Genomic DNA, 25,301 nt, shown 5'->3' with positions numbered 1-25,301 from the left:
TTTTTAGACAATCTTTCTAGCATTTGATCAATAAATGGTAAAGGGTAATGATCTTTCTTAGTAACTTTATTAACTTTTCGAAAATCAATGCACATTCTATACCCTACAACTACTCTTTGAGGGATGAGCTCATCATTATCATTAGGCACAACAGTCATTCCTCCTTTCTTGGGAACGCAATGCACAGGACTAACCCATCTACTATCAGCAATAGGATATATAATACCAGCTTCAAGAAGTCTTAATACCTCATTCCTTACCACTTCCTTCATCTTCAGAATTAGACGACGCTGATGTTCAACAACAGGCTTTGCATCATCTTCCATATTAATAGCATGTTGGCAAATAGAAGGAGAAATCCCTTTCAAATCATCAAGAGTGTAGCCAATAGCTCCTCGGTGCTTCTTCAATATTTCCAATAACCTTTCTTCCTCAATCTCTGAAAGCTTAGAACTAATAATAACAGGATATATTTTCTTATCATCAATATGAGCATATTTAAGATTATCAGGCAAAGGCTTTAAATCAAAAACAGGATCTTCCTTTGGTGGCGGTGTTGTACCCAAATCTTCCACCGGTAAATCATGCTTGAGAATAGGTTGGCGAAGAAAAAATTCCTCAAGCTCATCTCTTTCTTTCCTAAAAACTTCACTCTCGCTATCCTCCAAATGTTGCTGCAAAGGATTATTAGGAACAAGAACAATAGATGCACACTGTTCCATTTTAAAATCATCACTAGGCAAATCAGCTTTATAAGGAGTTTTGGTAAATTTAGAGAAGTTAAACTCATAAGATTCACCAGCAAATTTAGTCAAAATTTTCTCTTTCTTGCAATCTATAATAGCTCCACAAGTATTTAGAAAAGGTCTACCAAAAATAATAGGACAATAATCACTAGCAGCAGAACCAAGTACCAAAAAGTCAGCAGGATATTTAATCTTACTGCATAGAACTTCCACATCTCGAACAATACCAATTGGAGAAATAGTTTCTCTATTAGCCAGCTGAATAACCACATCAATATCTTCAAGTTCACAAGAATCAATTTCGTGCATAATCTCCGTGTAAAGCTCATAAGGAATAGCACTAACACTTGCACCAATATCGCATAAACCATAATAGCAATGATCACCAATTCTAACAGATAGCATAGGAACACTAACTTGTTTGGGTTTATTAGGATGTGAAACAATATTAGAAGCATCTTCACAGAAAATAATATGACCATCCTCCACATTTTCAGTCACAAGATCTTTAACTATTGCAACAGCAGGTTCAACTTTTATTTGTTCTTCAGGTTCTACAGGTTTCTTTTCACTTTTATGAACCACACTATTTATAACAGAGTACTCCTTCATTTTAGCAGGGAAAGGAGTTTTTTCAATATAAGCTTCAGGAATAACATGATCAGCAGTTTCAACTACAACGCATTTATTAATAGATGAATCAATTTTATCTTTATACGGTTCATGATACTTATCAAAATTCTTCTTTGGCAATTCATAATGAGAGGTAAAAGCTTTATAAAGATTTACAGCAACTTGAGAATTAAGACCATATGTAGCACTCATATTACGAAATTTATCAGTATCCATAAAAGCTTCAATGCATTTATAATCATAAATTATACCTGATTCTCTATCCTTGTCGTTCTCCCAACCTTCAGTATTTTCTTGGATCCGATCAAGAAGGTCCCTTTTAAACTCTTCTTTGTTGCATGTAAATGATCCGTAACAAGAAGTATCCAAAGCAAGGTATTGTCTTGAAAAGAAAGTCTTGCATAGAAATTATCAATAATAACATTACCAGGAAGCTCATGAATGGGGCATTTGAGCATTAAAGACTTCAATCTCCCCCAAGCTTGGGCAATACTCTCTCCATCATGAGGCCAAAAATTATATATGCGATTCCGATCCTTGTGAATTTCACTTGGAGGATAGAACTTAGAATAAAACCGGGGCACAATATCATTCCATTCAAGAGAATCCCCATTATCCAGTAATTTATACCAATGCGCCGCTTTACCAGACAGCGATAAAGAGAATAGTTTCTTCCTCACTTCATCCATACCAATACCTGCACACTTGAATAAACCGCATAATTCATGTAAGAACAATAAATGATCTCCAGGGTGGACAGTTCCATCCCCTTCATAGCGGTTATCCATAACACGTTCAATAATTTTCATAGGTATTTTATATGGTATCACTTCCTCACCTGGCGCCTCATCCACTACCGTTGCAGTAGTAGTAGATTTCCCAAATAGAAATTGAAGAGAAGATCTCTCCATAATGACTTATAGCAGCAGGCAGAAATAAAATCAGCACAAACAGTAAAGGTTTTCCTTACCAATTCCACTTACCAATAGCGCTTCACTCCCCGGCAACGGCGCCAGAAAATAGTCTTGATGACCCACAAGTATAGGGGGTGTATCGTAGTATTTTCGATAAGTAAGAATGTCGATCCCAACGAGGAGCAGAAGGTGTTGACAAGCAGTTTCGATGAAGGATTCACTGTAAATGCTCACAGACAAGTATTCAGGGAGTTTTGATGTAACAGTTGAATTAAGTACGAGTAAGTAAAGTGCGAGAGTAACAATTGCAGTGAGTGACCCAATCCTTTTTAGCACAAAGGACAAGCCGGTTTGTTTACTTATAATGACCAAACGTTCTCGAGGACACACAGGATTTTAGTCTAGTGCTTTCGCTACATACGGCTAAATAATCTTCATTGTTATGATAAGTGTTGTGTGGGTGAACCTATGCTAATGTACCGCCCTTCCTAGGACTAATACATACTTGTGATTATACCCCTTGCAAGCATCCGCAACTACAAGAAAGTAATTAAGAATAAATCTAACCACAGCCTTAAACTCTGAGATCCTGCTATCCCTCCTGCATCGATATACCAACGGGGGTTTAGGTTTCTGTCACTCCGGCAACCCCGCAATTAGCAAACGAATACAAGATGCATTCCCCTAGGCCCATAAAGGTGAAGTGTCATGTAGTCGACGTTCACATGACACCACTAGAAGAATAACACCACAACTTAAATATCATACCATTGAATATTACTCAACCATAGTTCACTACTAGCATTTAGACTTCACCCATGTCCTCAAGAACTAAACGAACTACTCACGAGACATCATATGGAACATGATCAGAGGTGATATGATGATGAATAACAATCTGAACATAAACTTGGTTCAATGGTTTCACTCAATAGCATCAACAACAAGTAGAGATCGATACCGGGAGAGTTTCCCCTATCAAACAATCAAGATCAAACCCAAATTGCTATGGCGGTGACGGTGTCCAGCGGTGGAGACGGCGGTGATGATGGTGGAGATGATGATGATGGTGATGGAGATGATGTCCAGCTCGATGACGGTGACGATGGCGTCGATTTCCCCCTCCCGGAGGGAATTTCCCCGGCGGATTCCTGCCCGCCGGAGAGCTCTTTTCTCTCTGGTGTTCTCCGCCCCGCAGAGGTGGCTGTAACTCTTCGCGAGGTACCCTCTGTGGCTTAGGTTTTCGGGACGAAGGGTTTCGCGAAGAAAAGGAGGCGAAAGGGGCAGTGGGGCCCCCACACCACATGGTGGCGCGGCCAGGCCATGGGCCGCGCCGCCCTATGGTGTGGGCCCACTCTAGGTCTTCTCAGCTCCTTCTTCTGGCTTCCTTCATCATCTTGAAAAATAGGATTTTTGGTATAATTTCCTTCCACAGTTGATCTTCCGAAATATTGCGTTCTGACGGTGCTTTTTCCAGCAGAATCCTGGCTCCGGTGCTTGATCCTCCAATAATGATGAAACATGCAAAATAGATGAAATAACATAAGTATTGTGTCCCAATATGAAATATATCAATGAATAACAGCAAATTATGATATAAAATAGTGATGCAAATTGGACGTATCAGCGTGTAGGGTCGTGGTCAGAGAGGTGAGGGCGAGCTCCAGGACAAGGTGGCATGGCCTGGATGGGAGAGGAGAGTGGAAGGGCATGGGGAGTGACATGAGGGCCGACATGGTTTTAGTTGTGGTCATGGTGACCAAGAGAGAGGGGTGCAGTGGCTTGGATGGATGCTGAGGGGTGAGGTGAAGTGTCAGGGCAGCATAGGAGGGCCAGGGGTGGACTTGGTCCAAGCAAAATCCTAGCATGGGCACAATTTTGGTTATGGCCTGCAAGGTGTTTGTAGAAATGGCCGAAAGAAAATTTTTGTTGAATTTTGGCAATTCCTTTGGTGGATCTTATTCATATATTCAGAGAGATGGAATGGTGGTGGTGGTCAATTTGGGGTTGATTTGCAAAGTTTCAAAATGTGGGAGAATCTTCTCTTTGTTTCAAAGTCTCAACTTGCCTCATCTATTCTGGTCAACCTAGTCAAAGTCAGCACTAGTGGTCAACATCAAAAAGGTTCACCTTGACATGGTCTTGGATGACATGGCAAGAGTTGGTCAAGGTTGGTTTGGGAAAAGTCAAAACCAGGGGTGTAAAGTGGTGAAGATAATATAAAAGGGTCACATGACCATTATCATATGTAAGTTGGAAAATGCATTTTTCTTTGATTTGATTCTGGTTTCTTTGATGCATTTGTGTTTGTTATTGATATATAAGTGTTTTACAAACAATGACACAAGCCAAAGTGGCCTTGGTTGAAGATTTGCAAAAATGGCTAAATGTGTATGTGAGTGAAAATGGGATTTTCTCTCTATTTCTTTTCTCTCCATTTAATTTGAATTTTCTTGACTCTAAAGTGATTCTTATTTGTTTAGGAACATTTCCAAACCATTGAAACCATTCCAAAAGGTCTAGCTCAAAGATTTGCAAAATTGGCCATAACACATAAGAGGTGACATGTCAAATTTTCTTATTCTTGTAATTTGCTCCCCTTGCTTTACTTGGGCAAGGTTGAGGGTCAATTTAGTGTTAGATTAGGTTTAGATATGGTTTGACACCATTTGGTCAAGGTATAAAGGCATAGGACAAGAATTGGGTATTATGGCTATGTGTCACATGTGCCTCTATGCATAAGTTGCATTTGGGTTTTTATTTGACTTGGCTTGACCCAAAAGATGTTGTTGAGTGTTGAAATGGTATAGAGGAGTGATCCAACCATTCACATCAAGTCCTAGGGTCAAGATCCTCAAATTCACAAATTTGCATTTTACTCTCATATGCCTCTATGGCATTTTTAGTTTTTTTTTTATTTTCTTTTGTTTCAACTTGGATTGGGTTTGAGAAGTACTAGATAAGGTTTATGAAGGTTTTCTAATCCTCTAAATAAAGTGGAAAGGTCTAGGGTAAAGTTTTATAAAAATAGCCATAGGCACATATGCCTCTTTCTTATTTCAGTTCTTTTTATTTTATTTTAACTTGGATGGTAAAAAGGAATTGTGAGGTTTAGGGTTTAAGAGTATTTCAAATACTAGTTAAACAAGCAATCATGGCAATAGCACAAGAATTAAGTAAGATCACTATGTATCAAACTTAATTCATAAAAGTTTTTGTTGGTTCCAAAATTTGGAACTAGGAAATTCATTTTGTTTGTTTTGAAATTTTTGGGATGTTACAAACCCTTCCCCCTTAAACAAATCTCGTCCCGAGATTTTAAGAAAAGTTAGGTTCCTAAGAAAGATTGAGCAGTGAGATTAACAGGAGAACATACTTGGCATGGCCTGAGGGGCTTCCTGGGCTTCATTGGCAGTCATGTGGTAGAAACGGCCGTTGTTGTTGTTGTTCTGGTTCCTTTTTCCTGCAAAGCGGCGCTGTTGCTGGGCAGGTGCAGTGGTATTGGCGGCCATCTTGGCAAGCTTCTTGGGGCACTCATTGGAGTAGTGACCCACAACTCCACATTCATAGCAGTTGACGGTGGACTTGTCTTTGGGGTTGACGGGAACAGCGTTACTTCCCGTCACGGGGGTAGTATTGGGGTGGTTGTTGCTGCCATTGGGGTGGTTGTTGTTGTTGTTGTTGGTGCGGTTGCCGTTGTTATTGTTGTTGTTGTTGTTGTTGTGGTTGTTGTTGGTGTTGCGGTTGTTGTTGTTGTTGCTTGGGCGGTAAGTCTGAGCTGGGGGCTTGTTGTATCTTGAGGTAAATCCTCCAGTTGAGTTGTTGCGGTACTTTTGGGCGTTGTTGGGTCCATTCTGGTTCATCATCCTTCTTTTGCGGTTCTCGTTGGCTTATTGCAGCTTTCCTTCCATCTGGATGGCTGAGTCCACCAGGGCTTCGAGGTCAGCGAACGAAATGTTCACTAACACAGTTTGCATTTCATCATGCAGTCCGTTCAGAAATCTCTCCTTCCTTTTCTCGTTGGTGTCGGTCTCATCCGGGGCATACCTTGACAGAGTAAGAAACCTGTCGCGGTATTCCACCACCGACATTCTTCCTTGTTTGAGTTCACGGAACTCGTCTCTCATCTTTTTGATCAGTCCTTGGGGCACATGGTACTTGCTAAACTTCAGCTTGAAGTCTTCCCAGGTCATCATCTGTCCTGCATTCATGGCATGGGTGCTGGTCCACCAAGCTCTCGCTGGTCCTGCTAGGTAGTGCGTGGCAAACAGCACTTTCTCTGCGGCTTCAACTCCCGCAACTTCGAGGTTGTTCTCCATTGTCTGGAGCCAGTCATCAGCATCTAGGGGTTCTTCGGTCTTGTTGAAAATAGGTGGGTTGGTGTTCTGAAAGTTCTTTAGCTTTGATCCTGGGTGATCATGATGGCCTTGATTGTTGTTTGCAAGCTGTTGAAGTGCTGCAATGTTGGCTTGGCGTTCAGCTCGTTCAGCTTGCCTATCCTCCAGCATGGTTTGCAAAATCTGCATCATGGCGTCTTGATTGGCGCTGCGGTTTGGTGGGGCCATCTGAATATCGAGGTAGATGATAAGATAAGAGGGAAATTTCTATGGTTTGTTTTGGTTAAGTTTTAAAAAGTTCACAATTTGAAATTTTGGATTTCTATTTTCGTGCCCTCGGTTCCTTAGTTGTGCTCAGTTTTCCCCAGCCCCTTAGTTTTTCCTCACTTTTCCCCAAGTCCTTGTTTGAAACCCGCAGAAGGCAGCTCAGACGGCAGGATTCCCGTTAAGTTGACCGCTCTGTTCTGACGTGTGGGGCCGCGTCGTGTGGGCCCGCGTCGCGTGGGGCTGGTAGAAAGGGACCGCGTGGGACAGGACGAGATAGCGTTTGGTTGCACGTGAGCAGGAGCTGGGTTTTGTCTCTCTCGGCCATTGGCATTTCCCTTTTAAGAGTACCTTTTTCTCGCCTCCTTCTCTCTGCCTTTTTTCACATAATTAGTATCAAATCTAGAGAAGCTTGCATTTCTGTCTTTCTTCAATTATTATTTGTGCCTTTTGGCCCTGGTTGTTTTCCCAATATGGCAGCAAATCTAGTAGGGAGCCCAATCTAGTACTCCATCTGGTCCATATGTATGTAGTTAAATCTAGAAGCAAATCTACAGGGAATGTACGATAAATTCACAAGGTCATATAGTAGAATAGGGATAGATAATATAGATAATAAGCTGCATTCAGCAGCCAAACATAGTAGGGTTCGAGGTTCTTCACAAGAAGACAAGACCATCATACTAACAACATAACAACGAGGGATCCCTAGCTAACAACAAAGGGATCCCAACAACAAAATGGAGGAGGCAGCAAGAAGACACGTCCAGACTCCGCCTACACCATCTGCCTCTGCCTCCACTTGTTGCTCCCCTTGGGAGCCTTGGGCTTGAGCGGAGGCATGCGCCCGCCGGAGATCTCCACCCGCTGGATGCTGCGGAGGTGCATGCCGAGCGCCAAGTGCTTGGCGCGGAAGGAGTTGGGGTTCACCGATGCGCCGACCTTGGGGTTGGTGTGGCCGATGTTCTCGGCATGCGTGAGAACGCAGTTGAAGTCGGTCGCCGAGCCTCCTAGTGCGTAAGGGGCACCCGTAGACACCCTTGGCGACGTCGAGGTAGGAGACATATCGGCCGACCTGCAGCCTCCGCAAAGACTGGCGAGTCTTGACGTCATGGTGCTCGTCGTCGTCGCCGACGTCGCCGCTGCATACCGATCCATATCAAACGGGAATTTATTAGTGAATGAGTTGCAAACATGCATGATAACAAAGTTAGGAAAACAGAGGCAGCCTCGGTTAGAGTGGACACGATTATATGTCTACAGGACGGTGTAAGCGAACCAAAGCTCATGCACAATGATTTGTACACGTAAAATGGTTCGCCGAACCCTCCTCGTAAAAATCTGTGCCCACCGATTCATCATAGGCAAAGAAACAGATTCCGGATCTGAACTTGAACACATTCCAGATTATTTGCAAAATTAAACGGTTGATATCTTTTGATTCGTGCATAAAATAACCGATTGAGATCCTATGATTACTTGCATAAATTAACCGATTGAGATCCCATTATTACTTGCATAAATTAACCGAACGGCCGAAACCCAAATCTTGAACGAAATCAAGGAGGGATCAAAGCAAAATGGAATAAAATCGGCGTAAATATTAGCCCAATACTCATCCATCCACAGATCCATCTACACCAGCACAAATAGGGTTCAAAAAGGAATGGGGAACAAAAAAGGAAGCAAACCGTAGTTACCTCGTTCCATGGGTCCTCTATGGAGGTGTCGTAGCGGTTCGGGGCGGGACGTACGGCACCGGCTCGTAGGGGTCCCATCCCGGTGGGATCTGACCGCGATCGGCGGCAGCAGCTCCTCCGATGCACCGGCGGAGGCGGCGGCGACGTCCGTTGAGGGGACGGCGTCGAAGAGGGAGGCGTCGCGCTTGGAGCCGACGGCGCCGTGGACGATGGGATTGGCATTCTCCTTGTCCATCTCGCACAGAGGAGAGGGAGAGGGAGAGGGTTTTTTGCTTTGGAGAAGATGATGGGACGTGAGAGAGGCGGCGTTGCGTAGGCGAGTGAGAGTGACAGAGATAGTGGGAGGAGGCGTCTATAAAGGCAAGTGGTGGTTAATGCGACCCGCGTCCTACGCGTCCACCGCTGCACGTCTCGCACGTCTTGGACTTCTCGCAATGCGCCACGCGTCCACGATTGCACGTCTTCGACTTCGCACCGCGACCGGCGTCTACGCGTCAAATATTGCACGTCTTTCATTTCTCGCACCGCAACACGCGTCCTCGAGTCTAACCTGAAAATTTAGATATACTCGCTATAACCTCGAGCATTATACTAGCATTTTTTGTGTGCTCGGTTTCCCCTTGAGTGCTAGTACTGGCTAGTGCAATATGATCAGTTTTACCCTCAAGTAGCTGGTCAACAGACAGTCAACAAATGGGATTAACTAGTTAAATGAGTCATTTAATGTGCAAAAAATTCCGAAAAATAGTGGCACATACTCATGGAGTCTTTACCACAAATTTCCAGTTCTCAAAACATAGATAAGTCGTAGATAAATCAAGTTTTACCACAAATTGCCACTTCTCAAAGGCCTTCTCAAATCACCTAGTAGCTATGAAGGTGCATGGTTTTCCACAATAAGCCCTTCCCAAAACAGCTTTCCCCAAAACATACTTTGTCTAAATGAGGCCACAATTCTCACACTCATGTATATTTGTATTGCAAATAGTTTGAGATAGGCCAAGATGGGTTTTATTCTACAAAACACGCATTTTTCATTTTTTAAATCTCATATTTGAATCCCTTAGTCTGTTTATTACATAGGTGCCCTTGGTTTCTTGAGACTACCTGCCTTTGCCCTCTCCCTCCACAAATTCTCTCACACGTGCAACATTGCCCCGATTGGTCTAGCCCATGTCACGCGGATCGTGCCCGCCGACCGTTGATCGTATGATCTAACGGCAGGATAACCCCTCTCTCTCTCTCGGCGGTTACCTTCCACTCTCTAAGTTTGCTAAATGGCGGTTTTCTGTATTTATTTTCACGCGCTAAAAATTATAAACTCTTTTAGGCATTACTTTTCACGCAAAAAATGATAAACCATCACCGATTTGTTGTAGCCATAAATTTTCACGCAAAAAATGATAAACCGTCACCGATTTATTGTAGCCATTAATTTTCACGAAAATCCCAAATGATAAACCATCACCGATTTGTTGTAGCCATTAATTTTCACGCAAAAAATGATAAACCATCACCGATTTGTTGTATCCATTACTTTTCACGCAAAAAATGATAGACCATCACCGATTTCTTGTAGCCATTACTATTCACGGTAAAAATGATAAACGAACCAATCTATCTATCTCTGTATTTGAAGTTTGGAAGGGTTCACCATCTAGTTATGTTAACTTTCGAGGTTTTGATCTGAAAACAAATAGGTATTATAAAGGGAAATAAAAGTTCAAAAAATGTAAAAACGAAACAATCTACCTATCTTTGTATAGAAGATCGTCTGTATGATTTTTGAGGTCATTTAGAGAAGGTAGAAAAATCCCTTTTGAGAAGGTCGAAAAACCTAACTTGTTACAAAAGCTGGTTTCAAAGAGACCTAACCAAATTTGGCATACATTATGCCATATCTATAACAACAAGGAATATCTAAAAGGGATATTTTCACAAATTTTGATATTTATTGCGATAATTTTGCAATACATTATGCTTTTTTTGGAGGTTTTGACATGAAAATCAATTGTATATTATAAAGGGAAATAAAAAGTTCAAAAAATATAAAAACGAAACAATCTATCTATCTATGTATAGAAGATCAGCTGTATGAAATTTGAGGTCATTTAGAGGAGGTAGAATAAATCACCTTGTTAGAAAAGCTGGTTTCAGTGAGACGAAACGGCATGCGTTTAAGCAAAGTGATTTTTTCGAACATCTCCGATTGATCGCTACTTTGCCATACATTATGCCATACGTGTTACTACAAGGAACCCTATCTAAAAAGTGGCAAAAAGTTTGCCCAACCGTATAGCTCTATCAAAAAGAACCTCACCATGGCGCTAGTATAATTTTGGGCTTACTTACAAACTTTCGTTACCTAACCTTCAACACGAAACTTGTTTCAAATCACTTTTGGCGTACAAGAAACAAATCCCTCCTTGATTCGAGCACCACAGCCTCCAAACTTTGCCGATGCCGATATCGGCATGGTCAGAACGGCTATGCTCGACGCCACTGCTAGGTCACCGTCGGGATGCACCCTCAATCCCGTCCCCTCATTCGATCACTGACACACCAGAGATACCACCGAGGCCAATGCCGAACGTACATGCTGATGCCAATGCCGAACATGCATCCACGCCGATGTGGGCACGGCCACGCCGCCCCGCTATGTTGGACGCCACAGACCACCGCGAGGTCTTTCCCTTCGCCACCACACTCTTCTAGCACCCATCTATACACGCCAGAAAGGAGAGACACTAGTTTTCTCTACATTGCTCGCGTTCGTGTCGGACACGGTCAGTCAAAGTTTTGAGGTAGTCGTCGATGTCGTTGACCATTTCTTCTCTTCTTTGCATGGTTAAACGCGTCTAGTTCATATCTATCTAATGCGTCTGGTCTCGCCTCATGCAGTTCTTTGTGGACGTCGATCTCATCTCGGCACTCCACAGGCCACCTCCTCCGTGCCATCGCTGTAGAGCTCCGTTTAAAAATCTAATCCTACCCGTGTATTGCCCCTTGTATCAGCGCCATGGCCCCACTTGTCATTTGATATAGCGAAGCCCCACTCGTTCGCGTTTTGGTCAGGGATACAGCGATGCTTACGGTCAAACAAAGATGGATGGTCTAACGTGTCTTTGCAGGCTCTACGTGGCCCCACTAGTCAGAAGATAACGGTCAACCGTCGGGCAACCGGGCGTTACATCACGTGTGATGGTTTCAGACAAACGCTTGGGTAAAACTGAGGAAAAACTAAGGAGCTGGGGAAAACTGAGCACAACTAAGGACCCGAGGGCACGAAAATAAAAATCCCTTGAAATTTTGAGTAGTGTTGCGGGGGTAAAAACCAACAACACTTTTTCATTCATACCAAGCATCACACATTACAAATCTAACACACCGTTGGTTTGAAGAACCATTCATTCGCTCTACGATACAAGGGGAATCCTGATACAACTCACACCTACGAAAGTGCTTTAATGATACTACTCTTCAGGGAGGGATTCTTCGTCTTCACGGGTAATGTGCTTGGCGAAAGGCGAGGGCGTTGTCCAACTCCTTGCGGGTCTGGTACAGCATGAAGTCCAGGTGTGCTACATAGTGGTTCATCTCCGGGTGCGGGGGCATGGTTATTGGTCTTCCCATGGGATCATGTCTTGGGTAGTAAGTGAAGCGGGTATTCTTGAGCTTGTTCATATTCTGTCCACACAGATGGGCAATTCCTTCTTGCATGGCTCCGACTAGTCCTTCCTTCCAAGTGTTTCCCGTTACAGAAAAACCATATGGTTTCCCATATTGGGGCTCCACGATTTCTTCGTAGATCTGCTGAAACTTCCCACCGAGGTGGTCCTCCCAACAGATTTTTGAGGGGTGTTCCGAAGAACTCGGGATACGGGCATCCTAGATATTCCACTAGTTGTTTCAAATCCTTTTCGAACATCAGTTCTCCTCCGTGACCAAGCTGATAGCACTCCCATTTGTACTCCATCTATGAACAAAGAGGAGGAGTAAGTTAGAGAAGTAGTCTAGTGTGCAAAATTTTAGGTATAATGGCAAGGAAAAGTAGGGCATGAATTTCTCATTTTGAAAAAGATCTCAAGGATAAGAGTGAGAATAAGTTTTTCGCAATTATTCACTTATTTGGTTTTGAAACTAAGTTTTGCAGACGTCCATTCTAACTAGGGTCTCCTAAGGTCAAACAATGGCTCTGATACCAACTTGTCAACACCCGGATTTTTAAGTCCAGATGCCTGTTATGCCATACATCGCAATCCCAGGAATATTGTTGTTGCGAGACATAACAGTTGAATATCATAAGTCATCATTCATTACATACCATAGTCGTCTTACAAATTGAGATCACATGATCCAATATTACACAAATAGTTGATATATTGATCAACGGACATAAAGTTCATAGTTTCATAGCGGAAGCGTAAGTAGAAGGGACTCTCTAGTCCACAGGCCAACGTCTGACGTCAGAAGATTCCCTAGTTGTCGTAGGCGTCCTGCTGGTCGTCAGCTTGATAGTTATGCTCCTCTTCATAGTCTGGCCATTTGAATAGCCAGGGACACAGCCGTGAGTACTTTAAAGTACTCGCAAACTAATACTAATGTAAGTGCTAACAATTCTAGTAAGGGGTGTGATACGTCTCCAATGTATCGATAATTTCTTATGTTCCATGCCACTTTATTGATGATACCTACATGTTTTATGCATACTTTATGTCATATTTATGCATTTTCCGGCACTAACCTATTAACAAGATGCCGAAGAGCCGATTCTTTGTTCATTGTTTTTGGTTTCAGAAATCCTAGTAAGGAAATATTCTCGGAATTGGACGAAATCAACGCCCAGGGGCCTATTTTCACACGAAGCTTCCAGAAGACCGAAGGAGTCACGAAGTGGGGCGACGAGGCGGCCAGATGCTAGGGCGGCGCGGCCCAGGCCCTGGCCGCGCCGGCCTAGTGTGTGGGCCCCTCGCGTCGCCCCTTGACCTATCTCCTCCGCCTACTTAAAGCCTTCATCGCGAAACCCCCAGTACCGAGAGCCACGATACGGAAAACCTTCCAGAGAGGCCGCCGCCGCCAATCCCATCTCGGGGGATTCAGGAGATCGCCTCCGGCACCCTGCCAGAGAGGGGAATCATCTCCCGGAGGACTCTTCACCGCCATGGTCGCCTCCGGAGTGATGAGTGAGTAGTTCACCCCTGGACTATGGGTCCATAGCAGTAGCTAGATGGTCGTCTTCTCCTAATTGTGCTTCATTGTTGGATCTTGTGAGCTGCCTAACATGATCAAGATCATCTATCTGTAATGCTACATGTTGCGTTTGTTGGGATCCGATGAATAAGTGAATGCTATGTTATGTTGATTATCAATCTATTATCTATGTGTTGTTTATGATCTTGCATGCTCTCCGTTGCTAGTAGAGGCTCTGGCCAAGTTGATACTTGTAACTCCAAGAGGGAGTATTTATGCTCGATAGTGGGTTCATGTCTCCATTAAATCTGGGGGAGTGACAGAAACCTCTAAGGTTGTGGATGTGTTGTTGCCACTAGGGATAAAACATCGATGCTATGTCTAAGGATGTAGTTGTTGATTACATTACGCACCATACTTAATGCAATTGTCTGTTGTTTGCAACTTAATACTGGAAGGGGTTCGGATGATAACCTGAAGGTGGACTTTTTAGGCATAGATGCATGCTGGATAGCGGTCTATGTACTTTGTCGTAATGCCCAATTAAATCTCATAATACTCATCATAACATGTATGTGCATGGTCATGCCCTCTTTATTTGTCAATTGCCCAACTATAATTTGTTCACCCAACATGCTTATTCTTATTGGAGAGACGCCTCTAGTGAACTGTGGACCCCGGTCCATTCTTTTAATCGAATACAATCTTCTGCAATACTTGTTCTACTGTTTTCTGCAAACAATCATCATCCACACTATACATCTAATCCTTTGTTACAGCAAGCCGGTGAGATTGACAACCTCACTGTCACGTTGGGGCAAAGTAATTTGGTTGTGTTGTGCAGGTTCCACGTTGGCGCCGGAATCCCTGGTGTTGCGCCGCACTACACTCCGCCGCCATCAACCTTCAACGTGCTTCTTGGCTCCTACTGGTTCGATAAACCTTGGTTTCTTACTGAGGGAAAACTTGCCGCTGTACGCATCACACCTTCCTCTTGGGGTTCCCAACGGATGCGTGCTGTACGCGTATCAGGGTGCTAAGCTCTAGTTTATTTTGCATAAAGCCAATTTTAGTTCATAAACATTTTAGTAAACCAACTCCTCATGTGCTAACTAACTCAAGTGGGAACATTAGTGTCATTCCCACAACTCTGTTGTGATTCAAAGTCAAAGTCACCCTTTCAAATTCAAATTCACAAGTCACCATTCATATTTTTAGAAAAGTTCTGATGACGGAACAGTATGGCCTTCCCAACTGTCCATGACCGTGGACGCGGCTATTCGAATAGGTTAAACTCTGCAGAGGTTGTACACTTGTGCCACAACAATTGCCATAGTTCGTCAGGGGTAACTGGCCCCGATTTATCGTACGCAGTACGCGAACTACCAATCCTAACCTTTCATTTACATACTCTAGTATAGGCACCTCTCCCCATGAGCTTGGCCTCCCGGTGAAAGCAAACCGCCAACCCGGGAACTGCACAGGGCTTGGGTAGGACATTCACCTCAATTCACGTCAATTCACTTTCGATGGAGGCAGCCTCGGCATAACCCCTATGACGCTTGTTCTGAGGGAACCCATACTAAAATACATAAGTTTCCAGCTAAGCCTTACCCAGATTCAGGTATTGTGGGGGTACTTGTAAAATTGGAATGGTATCGCATCCGAACCCAACCATCAGTTTTGGTAAAATTCACCAAGTCATACACAAGTCATATTCACCTTCAAAATCTTTCAATAGAATGACTCATCATTCCAAGGTTTTCAAAGTCATTTCACACACACATGTTCCCATCTAGAATAGTCATTTTTAACTTAGCACTAGCATCTAAGTATGAGGGGTACTAAGTAATTTGCTTTGCTTCTAGGCTAACCTTGATACTCATGTATTAATCCAATACTAACCAAGTGAATCATGAATCAAAAAGTACTTTGATAAAACAAAAGTAATAAAGCTTGTAAGGTAAAACTTGGAAAATAGGATCATGAACATAAAGTAAATGGGTAATGCCTTGCTCATGGTGAGCTTTGCACTTTGCAAGAGTATTATCTTGCCTTGGTTGGGGAATTGGTCAAAGTGGTCTTCTTCTCCTTGGAAGTAGACCTCCTCCTCCTCGGGATACTCCTTGGTACTAGTGTCTAAAATACGAATACGAGGTATACCATCATCATACCACACTTAAATACTAAACTAAGCACACACATGAATCACACAACTTAAGCTAGCATCACTCACTACTTATTAAGTTGGTGGATGTGTTTTTCTTATTTAAGAAAAATAATTTCCTCTCATACTAACTTAGGTGTTACTTTTAATTACTTAGAGAAATAATTTCCTCTCATTATCTTATTAAGATTTAATTTCTCTCATGAATAAAATATGACCTAGGTTGACCAAAGTCAACCTCTTCATAATTATCATTTAAGGAAATGATTTAAATGAGGTGAAGCACCTCATACAATTTAATCCTAACATGGTAAAGATCTAATATCATCAAACAATTCACATGAGACTTAAATGACCAGAGGCTCTATCTCATTTGAAAAGTTCATGACAAGATTTAAATGAGAGAAACACTCCCATGTTATTTTTAAATAGTTTTGGACAATATCTTTGACTATAAATAGCCATATAGTCCTTTAATTAAACTAGGCCATGATCATTCAAAGTAAGCATGGCATATTTCTGCATAAACAATTAGTACAAGTGAAATGTGATTTATAGGAGTTGGAATTAACTCAAAAGCATTTTTGGTTGATTTTTAATAATTATTCTAAGGCAGAAAAGTCCCTGCCTTGTTTATTTTCCTATTTTAATTCTGTAATAGATCTAGGTTTAAATCCAGTGGCATTGTGTAGATAAAATCCGAAGCTTTCCAAATATATAAAATTTGTAAAATTTGGCCATGTAGATTTGTCCCTATTAAATTTTAGAGTTGACACGAGATTGCATGATTTCTCTATTTTGAATTTTGAGTTTGAAACGTGGGCTGGCGGGAAAATGAGGTGGGCTGCACAGCGGGGGAGAGAATGGGCCGGCCCAGCTAACGTTTTAAACGCAGTGGGCCGTCTGATGAGGTAGGGCCCAGGCGTCAGCGAGTGAGAACACCGAAACGGTATGGGCTAACCTCGTCCGCGCGATCAGAGGAAGATCTGACGGTTGTGCTTCGTCGTCACCGTCGGGGGGAGGAGCTTGCTGGAGCGGCAGAGGTAGGGGGTCGGCGGCATTCCCAGGCTCCGGTGATCGACGGCGATGGGCTGCGGCGACGTTGTCGTGGAAGGGGAAGCTGATGGCGCAGACAGCGTCTCCAATGGTGGTCGCAATCGGCGGCGGTGATCTCAGCTCCGCCGCAGGCTCCGGCGGTGAATTGGAGACCTCCGGTGGATGATTGAGTGAGAGAGGGGGTCGAGGAGGCTCAGTGGTGAGAGGGGAATGCGAGGGTGTGGCGAATTCGTCCAGGGGGAGCCAGCTTTTATAGAGGCCAGGGGTGCTGCGAGGGTGCGGGCAAGGTCGTCGACGACGTCGTCGTTCCAGGGCGACGAAGGGGCAAGCGAGGGGCGCAGGGTGTTGGCGACATCAAGGCGATGCTGACGCGCTTCATGGCGAGGCCAGAGGTGGTGTAGTCGTGTCGTCCTCTTTGGCGCATCCTGGCAGTACGGTGGCGATTGATCGTCGTCCGTGACGACGGCTACAGGGCGAGCGCGTCCACATGGCGTTGTCTGGGAGGTAGAAGGGACCGTGGCGACGCGATTGGTGCCGGGGGAGAGTGAGGGGAGGCGCGAGGCGACGGGGCATGGCGGCGTCCTGTCGCGCCCAGGGACGTCGTCGTGCGCGTCCTGGTGAGCCACTGGGTGTCTCTGGGCGTGTCTGGGCGCGCCAGTCCTGGCCAGTGTCGTTGTCCTCTTGGTCAATGGCGTGTAGGGTCGTGGTCAGAGAGGTGAGGGCGAGCTCCAAGACAAGGTGGCATGGCCTGGATGGGAGAGGAGAGTGGAAGGGCATGGGGAGTGACATGAGGGCCGGCATGGTATTAGTTGTGGTCATGGTGACCAAGAGTGATGAAGATGGCGGTGGAGTCGATGGAGATGGCTTCCGGGGGCACTTCCCCGTCCCGGCGGCGTGCCGGAACAGAGACTTCTGTCCCCCGAAACTTGTCTTCGCGATGGCGGTGGCTACGGAACTCTTCGTGGAATATCGTCGATTATTTTAGGGTTTTCACATATGGGAGCATATATAGGCGAAGGGGCGATGTCGGTGGAGTCCCGAGGTGGGGTCCCCACCAGGTGGCGCGGCCAAGGGATGGCCCGCGCCCCCCTATGGTGTGGGCTCCTCGTGGCCCCCCTTCATCTCTCCTTCGGACTCCGTGAAGCCCCTGGAAAAATAAGAACATGGCCTTTTGTTTCGTCCAATTCCGATAATATTTCCTGTGTAAGATTTCTGAAACCAAAAACAGCAGAAAACAGGAACTGGCGCTTCGGCATCTTGTTAATAGGTTAGTTCCGGAAAATGCATCAAAATGATATAAAGTATGAATAAAACATGTAGGTATTGTCATAAAACTAGCATGGAACATAAGAAATTATAGATACGTTGGAGACGTATCAAGCATCCCCAAGCTTAGTTCCTACTCGCCCTCGAGTAGGTAAACGATAACAAGGATAATTTCTGAAGTGACATGCTACTATCATAATATTGATCAATACTATTGTAAAGCATATGAGATGAATGAAGTGATTCAAAGCAATGGTAAAGATAATGACTAAACAACTGAATCATATAACAAAGACTTTTCATAAATAGTACTTTTAAGACAAGCATCAATAAGTCTTGCATAGGAGTTAACTCATAAAGCAATAGATTCTTAATAGAAGGTTTTGAAGCAATACAAAGGAAGATATAAGTTTCAACAGTTGCTTTCAGCTTCAACATGTATATCTCATGGATAATTGTCAACACAGAGTAATATGATGAGTGCAAATAAGCAAGTATGTAGGAATCAATGCACACAGTTGACACAAGTGTTTGCTTCTAAGATAGAAAGAAGTAGGTAATCTGACTCAACATAAAGTAAAGGAAAGGCCCTTCGCAGAGGGAAGCAGGGATTACTATTTTTGTGCTAGAGCTTTTATTTTGAAATCATAGAAACAATTTTGTCAATGGTAGTAATAATTCATATGTGTTATGCATAAGACATCCTATAAGTTGCAAGCCTCATGCATCAAATACCAATAGTGCTCGCACCTTGTCCTAATTAGCTTGGATTTCCATGGATTATCATTGCATTACATATGTTTCAACCAAGTGTCACAAAGGGGTACCTCTATGCCACCTGTACAAAGGTCCAAGGAGATAGATCGCATTTGATTTCTCGTTTTTGATAAATCTCAACTCGAGGACATCCATACCGGGACAACATAGAAAACAGATAATGGACTCCTCTTTAATGCATAAGCATTCAACAACAGATAATATTCTCATAAGAGATTGAGGATTAATGTCCAAACTGAAACTTCCACCATGATACATGGCTTTGGTTAGCGGCCCAATGTTCTTCTCTAACAATATGCATATTCAAACCATTTAATCATGACAAATCACCCTTACTTCAGATAAGACGAACATGCATAGCAACTCACATGATATTCAACAAAAGTGTGATAGTTGATGGAGTCCCCAGAAACATGGTTACCTCTCAACAAGCAACTTATAAGAAATAAGATACATAAGCTACATATTCTTTACCACAATAGTTTTTAAGGCTATTTTCCCATGAGCTATATATTGCAAAGACAAGGAATGAAATTTTAAAGGTAGCACACAAGCAATTTACTTGGAATGGCAGAGAAATACCACATAGTAGGTAGTTATGGTGGACACAAATGGCATAGGTTTTGGCTCAAGGTTTTGGATGCACGAGAAGCATTCCCTCTCAGTACAATGCTTTGGCTAGCAAGGTTGTTTGAAGCAAACACAAGTATGAACCGGTACAACAAAACTTACATAAGAACATATTGCAAGCATTATAAGACTCTACACTGTCTTCCTTGTTGTTCAAACACTTTTACCAGAAAATATCTAGACTTTTAGAGAGACCAATCATGCAAACCAAATTTCAACAAGCTCTACGGTAGTTCTCCACTAATAGGTTCAAACTACATGATGCAAGAGCTTAAACATGATCTATTTGAGAGCTCAAAACAATTGCCAAGTATCAAATTATTCAAGACCATATACCAATTACCACATGAAGCATTTTCTGTTTCCAACCAAATAGCAATAAATGCAGCAGCTTTTAACTTTCGCCATGAACATTAAAAGTAAAACTAAGAACACAAGTGTTCATATGAAAAAGCGGAGCGTGTCTCTCTCCCACACAAGGATTGCTAGGATCCAATTTATTCAGAGAATGAAAATAACAAAACAAAAATAAAACACACAGACGCTCCAAGTAAAGCACATAAGATGTGGCAGAATAAAAATATAGTTTCACTAGAGGTGATCTGATAAGTTGTTGATGACGGAGGGGATGCCTTGGGCATCCCCAAGCTTAGATGCTTGAGTATTCTTGAAATATGCAGGGATGAACCACGGGGGCATCCCCAAGCTTAGACTTTTCACTCTTCTTGATCACATTATATCATCCTCCTTTCTTGACCCTTGAAAACTTCCTTCACACCAAACTCAAAACAATCTCATTAGAGGGTTAGTGCATAATCAAAAATTCACATGTTCAGAGATGACACAATCATTCCTAACACTTCTGGACATTACCCAAAGCTACTGAAAGTTAATGGAGCAAAGAAATCCATTCAAACACAATAAAAGAGGCAATGTGAAATAAAAGGCAGAATCTGTCAAAACAGAACAGTCCGTAAAGACGAATTTTTTAGAGGCACTTAACATGCTCAGATGTAGAAGCTCAAATTTAATGAAAGTTGCGTACATATCTGAGGATCACTCATGAATTTTCGCAGATTTTTCTGAGTTTCCTACAGAGAGACCTACTCAAATTCGTGACAGCTAGAAATCTATTTCTGCGCAGAAATCCAAATCTAGTATCAACTCTCTATCAAAGACTTTACTTGGCACAACAATGCAATAAAATAAAGATAAGGAGAGGTTGCTACAGTAGTAACAACTTCCAAGACACAACAAAACAGTAGCAAAATAAAAACATGGTTTATCTCCCAAGAAGTGCTTTCTTTATAGCCATTAAGATGGGCTCGGTAATTTTAATGATGCTCTCTCAAGAATAAGAGTTGAAGCAAAAGAGACCATCAAAAGCAAATAAGAAACACTTTTAAGTCTAACCCACTTCCTATGAAAAGGAATCTTGCAAATAAACAAGTCATGCAAGCATAATGCAACAAGCATAGAAAGGCAACACATGCGCAACTTCAAGATTCTCAACATAAAGAGGGGAAACTTAATATTATTAAGATGCATATAACCATGTTCCCCTCTCTCATAATAACTTTCAGTAGCATCGTTAATGAAATCCACAATATAACCATCACTTAAAACATTCTTATCATGGTTCATATGCATAAAAGTATCATTAATTTTGGCATAAGAAGAACTCTTCTCATTAATAGTAATTGGAGCAGGATCATTATCAAGAATTTGAACATGGTAAACAAGTTGCATACTAAGGGAATTGTTTTTGGCAATCCCATCATAACTATGACAAGTTTCATAAGGATAATTATAATCTATGTCATAGCATTCTTTATAATAATTGTCAAAGATTAGAGGCATAGTGTCATCATAAGAAATAGAATAGTTATCTTCCACAGTGTGTTCATCTGTAATCATACCATCATTGTTACTAGAAGGAGATGTATCAAACATATAGTCATCAGTAGCAAAAGGATTTTCAAACACCTCATCCCCAAGCTTAGAGCTTTCTATATCATTATGGGAAGAAGCATGGATAGTACTAATACTATTGCAATTATTAACATCATCATTTTCATAATTAGTTTCCCAGAGATTTTCAATATTAAAAGTAGTGTGCTCTTCTAAATCATGATCACTAATGTAGGTAAAGGGCATAGGAAGATCATTTTATTCAGATTCGTTATCATAATAATCATTAGGAGCAACATACTTACGGTTACCTATCGTTATCTCATACACGCGGGGATATGCCGTTACCTCTTTCTTTTTATTCCCCCCTCTTCTTCTTCTTTTTCTTCGTTTCCTTCTTCTTCTTCTTCTTCTTCTTCTTCTTCTTCTTTTCCTTCTCCTCGTTCCCTTCTTTAGGAGGAAGAGGCTTGATGGGAGGCTTCTCCACATAACCTGATTTATTTCCAGAAACAATAGAAGAAACTTGGGAGGGTTCCTCCTTTTCATTAATAAGTTCAAAACACACAGCGGTCCTATCATATTTTGGCAAAGTGTCATCTTCTAAAATATTTTGTATGTAAGTATTTGTATGGCAATTATCAATGCAATAAGAAAGACACCCATGCAGGACACTATTAATATCAAGAGCACTCATATCCACCAAAGAAGTTTTTCTCAATAACTCTTCACACTCCAAAAATAATGTAAGTTCATCATGCTGATTAGGAGTGATTTCATCATCACAATACAAATTTGTAGCACTCATGAGGTTCGAATTATCATTGGTGGAACATTGAAAATTAAAATGACCCACTTTATGGCAAAGTTCACAAATAAAAGGATAGAGGGCACAATTTTTTTCACCAAGATCATCTAGAGCCCAAGACCACTTTCTAGTTTTTTCATTCCTGTGATGGATATAATATTCTTCTTCAATTTTATTCTTTTCACAAGGTCTATGAACTCCACAAAAATTAATATGCTTATAGGAAATATCATTCTCAGGAGTTTGAGCATGTTCATTGCAATCATTAACAACAATTTCATTTTCCATGCAAGTGTCTTTAAAAGGTTCATGATACATGTACCAATTTTCTTTAGGAACACTAATATGAGAAGCAAAGGCTCTATAGCAATTGACCATAATTTGAGGATCAAGACCATATTTAGCACTAAGCTCTTGAAAATCAGCGGTTTGAGCGAAAGACTTAATGCATTCATATTCATAGTTTAGACCTGATTTTTTACCTTTGTCGTTCTCCCAATCTTCAGTATTCTCCTGAATCTGATCAAGAAGGTCCCATTTAAACTCTTCTTTGTTGCGCGTGAATGATCCAGAACAAGTAGTATCCAACAAGGTTTTATCTTGAAAAGAAAGTCTTGCATAGAAATTATCAATGATGATATTACCAGGAAGCTCATGAATGGAGCATTTGAGCGTTAAAGACTTCAATCTTCCCCATGCTTGGGCAATACTCTCTCCATCATGAGGCCAGAAATTATATATGCGGTTTCGGTCTTTGTGAATTTCACTTGGAGGATAGAATTTAGAATAAAATAGAGGCATAATATCCTTCCAATCAAGAGAATGCCTATTCTTCAGCAATTTATACCAATGCGCCGCTTTACCAGACAACGACATAGAGAATAGTTTCTTCCTAACTTCATCCATAGAAATACCTGCACACTTGAATAACCCGCATAATTCATGTAAAAACAGTAAATGATCTCCAGGATGGACAGTTCCATCCCTTTCATAGCGGTTATCCTTAATACGTTTAATAATTTTCATAGGTATTTATATGGAATACTTTCAACAGGTGGATTTGGAATATCACAAGCATCATTCGAATTACCACATATTGGAGACAAAGCATTATCAAGGCAAAATACTTCATCCAAAGTTGAGGAGCAAAAAGGATTTTTCGATAAACTAGCTTCCCCAAGCTTGGGTTTTTCCATAGCATTAAAAATAATGGTGTCCAAAGAATTTGTACTAATAACATTACTACCACTATTATGCAGACAAACTTTCATAGGTGCTTTAATTTTCTCTTCAAACACCTCATGTCCTAACTCAAGATAGATACTATAAAGATCTCTATTTTTTGTTGTTGTTTTCCATTAAGCCTAACTAGTGAAATAAAAACAAGAAACAAAAAGATGCAATTGCAGGATCTAAAGGAAATAGCTTCGAGCACTCACACACCGGCAACAGTGCTAGGAAATAGCTTAGTAGTCGGAGGATGCGAATACCTTTTACCTTACCTCCCCGGCAACGGCGGGCGCCAGAAAATAGCTTGATGTCTACACACGCTTCTATTCCTGTAGACACTGTTGGGCCTCCAAGAGCAGAGGTTTGTATAACAGCAACAAGTTTCCCTTAAGTGAATCACCCAAGGTTTATCGAACTCAGGGAGGTAGAGGTCAAAGATATCCCTCTCAAGCAACCCTGCAATTAAGATACAAGAAGTCTCTTGTGTCCCCAACACACCTAATACACTTGTCAGATGTATAGGTGCACTAGTTCGGCGAAGAGATAGTGAAATACAAGTAATATGGATGATTGTAAGTAGTAATTGCAATCTGAAATAAAAATGGCAGCAAGCAAACATGTAGCAGAACTTGTTGGAAACGGTGTTTCAATGCTTAGAAACAAGGCCTAGGGATCATACTTTCACTAGTGGACACTCTCAACAATGATCACATAACTGAATAAATAAATGCTACTCTTAAACACTCTCTTGTTGGATAACAAACACCATTCATTGTGTAGGGCTACAAAGCACACCTCAAGCCGGAGTAAACAAGCTCCACAACTTCATAAAGGAATCACACACGATGCGCACACTGTCACCATCACACCGTGGAGAGTGAATCCGGAGTTCATATTAAAGTAACCTCTAGAGTGCATAATAGACCATTGCAATTTAGACCGAGTACTAACATAGCATACACACTGTCAACAATAGCTATGAAAGGGGGAATAGATCACATCAATACTATCATAGTAATAGTTAACTTCATAATCTACAAGAGATTACAATCATAACCTACGCCAAGTACTACATGATGCACACACTGTCAACTTTACATCATGGTGGAGGAATAAACTACTTTAATAACATCACTAGAGTAGCACATAGATTAATAGTGATACAAAGCTCATGATCACATAAAGATCACACCATGGGAGAGAGAGATGAACCACATAGCTACCGGTAGAGCCCTCAGCCTCGGGGGAGAACTACTCCCTCCTCATCATGGGAGACAGCAACGGCGATGAAGATGGCGGTGGAGTCGATGGAGATGGCTTCCGGGGGCACTTCCCCGTCCCGGCGGCGTGCCGGAACAGAGACTTCTGTCCCCCGAAACTTGTCTTCGTGATGGCGGCGGCTACGGAACTCTTCGTGGAATATCGTCGATTGTTTTAAGGTTTTCACATCTGGGAGCATATATAGGCGAAGGGGCGATGTCGGTGGAGTCCCGAGGTAGGGTCCCCACCAGGTGGCGTGGCCAAGGGGTGGCCCGCGCCCCCCTATGGTGTGGGCTCCTCGTGGCCCCCCTTCGTCTCTCCTTCGGACTCTGTGAAACCCCTGGAAAATAAGAACGTGGCCTTTTGTTTCGTCCAATTCCGAGAATACTTCATGTGTAAGATTTCTGAAACCAAA

Source organism: Lolium perenne, chromosome 1 (genome assembly GCF_019359855.2).
Source record: "Lolium perenne isolate Kyuss_39 chromosome 1, Kyuss_2.0, whole genome shotgun sequence".
NCBI lineage: Eukaryota > Viridiplantae > Streptophyta > Magnoliopsida > Poales > Poaceae > Lolium > Lolium perenne.
Note: the sequence above shows the minus strand (reverse complement) of the source record.